Here is a 2,534-nt window from a genome sequence, read left to right on the forward strand (position 1 = left end):
AATATATTCCATGTATCAAAAATTCAACAGACAAATTTTTTTTTTGCGTTACATCTTCTCTTCATTCTGTGAAAATTTCATGAAGATTGAATGAAAATTGATGGAGTTATTCAAAAAAGTATACAGGAAAGTAGCGTTTTGAGAAAACGGCCGATAAAGAAAAATAAAATATTTATTTTATGAGGAAATGGTGGTGACAAAAATGCCCGGTATGGGAAGGAATAGGGTTTTGGAGGGTTGTTAAGCATTGAAATAGCTGTAGGAGAGGGTGAGGAAGCTAAAAATGACTACAACTCAAATTGCATAATGTTGAACCGAATCGGGACTTTTGGGGGCACTTTCTTATAACATGGGGGGTTGAAAACTCTTAGGCCCTAGGCTAAAATGGTTTATTCTATTTTGGCTGGCTTTGGCATTCGATCAGCTCTGGGTAGATCTGGCAACCACCGGTGTCGAGTTAGAGGCAGTCAAGGGTGAAAACGGGAACTTTACGAAATACCTGCGTGCTCTGTTTTAGAGTGTTTGGGCGTGTCGTCAATGAAATAAAATAGTCGCATGTGGCGTTTCTGTTTCGCTTCCGGGTAGTCTCTGTGCAGAGCAGGCATAACGAAGAACAGGATGTTTTTAACAGTGTGAATACTTGGTGTTCGTTTAAGTAAAAAATGGTTTAGTGTTGTGAAATGAGGACGTCTACAAAACACTGGCATCCTCGACCGCTAGCTTGGTTACCACACCTGTGTAGTGTGTAGGCGAAACGTTAGAGAGTCCAGTGAAAGCCTTGCAATTACTAGATCTAGTATGTTATAAGAGCCCACTGCCTCTCGAGAGAAGAGAAAGAAAAAAGCAGTAGGCTGTATTATTATTCGAAACGTTGACTGTTATCTTTTCCCATCTGCCTTTGGATTTTCCAGGTAAGTGCGAAAGCGTTTATCTTGTTGTCGCTATATTTATTATGTTGACAAGGTGTGTATTGTTGCAGTGTTTGTCAGTTGTGCGCACAGGTTCGCCAGGTGTGTATAGTACACTGCAAAGGAGTACAAGATTTGTGTGTGTGTATGTGACGTCTGTGTGTGTGATGTGTTTGTTTACGAGAGTGGGCAACTAATATATAAGAGGCTTAGCATTACATGCATTTATAGAGAGGTGTGTGTGTGTGTGTGTGTGTGTGTGTGTGTGTGTGTGTGTGTGGATTCAAAATTCTTGGACTGACCTGGAGATAAAACAAAACAACCTTGAAATAGGCTACAACCGTTAACTGATGGACCCCATGCATTTATTTTTCTCTGTGTCATTTCGTTTTTGAAATAGCAAAAAAAAAAAGCTTGACTTTTCTCATTGTTCTAAGAATGGGATATTTGGCACAACCATGTTTCAGTATTGGCAGTAGTTGGGGGTTGTGGGTTTTTTTCGCTTTGTTTTGTTTTTGTTGTTTTTAAAGAATATTTTCTGGAATAGATCTATATCTTTTTCCACCTTCAAGCCTTTTTGACAACCTGCAATATTCTTTGCTCATTTTCTCATTCGTTTCTTTAAGTGTTTGACTTTGAAACATCGGTAGGCCTACTGAAGCATCTGTTTTCTTGAGATTAAAAAGTATTTGTTATGATGTAATGTTGATGTGGCTAGGAAAATATATAAAGGAAAAAAATTTGTTACTCGTCCATTAAAGAGTCGAAGGGTGTAAAGTATTTTAACTTGCGACAACACGACTTACTGTCTGTATGCAATAAAGCCAACGGTAAAACTTTATGGAAAAGACTGATTCATTTAAAAGCTGATTGGATTCCTAGGATAATTAATATTATATAATGAATAAAAGTTGTGTGTGTGTCTGTTCTATTGATATGTAATTTTCCACACACCCAACGCCTTTATAAATCTGTCTGTGAATAATGAATATTGTGCACTCTTTCCGTTCTGTTGACCGAATGGAAAATGTGCTCTGCATGATGTAATTAGTAAGACGTAAGTTCCACTTTTGTGACCTTTCAGGCTTTTTGTCCCAAGTGCGAGGCAGTATTTTTATATTTGTGAAGCATTTTCTATAGTTCCAGTTTGTCTTACGCAAGTGCTTTAGTGGTCTATTGCTTGAACACAGCATATAATCAAATGTATAATTTTTTTAAATTAGAGAAAGTGTTTTATCCTGTAGACTAAGCTTCACTTACACATATAAATAAGCTATCATGTATTAAGTTTTGTCAAATGTTGACAACATGCAATGTAGGCTACAATTTATATATTTTATTCTTGAAAATAGTGGATGTGGGGATTGTCATATAGATTTGAATTTCATTTTAATTCCAGTTGCCATCAACAAATACATCAGGCAGAGGATCACAATGGCCACAATTCTCATTTTTGAAGATAACACAGTGAAAAATACATTCGCAAAAATGTTCCCGTTTTCTCTTGTTCTCCTCCTCTTTGTCCTGCTCTTTATTTTCTTCTATCTCTCCTCCTCTTCCTCCTCCTCCCCCATCTTCTTCTTCTTCTTCTTCTTCTTCTTCTTCTTCTTCTTCTTCTTCTTCTTC

The sequence above is a fragment of the Aplysia californica genome, unplaced genomic scaffold, assembly GCF_000002075.1.
Source record: "Aplysia californica isolate F4 #8 unplaced genomic scaffold, AplCal3.0 scaffold00029, whole genome shotgun sequence".
NCBI lineage: Eukaryota > Metazoa > Mollusca > Gastropoda > Aplysiida > Aplysiidae > Aplysia > Aplysia californica.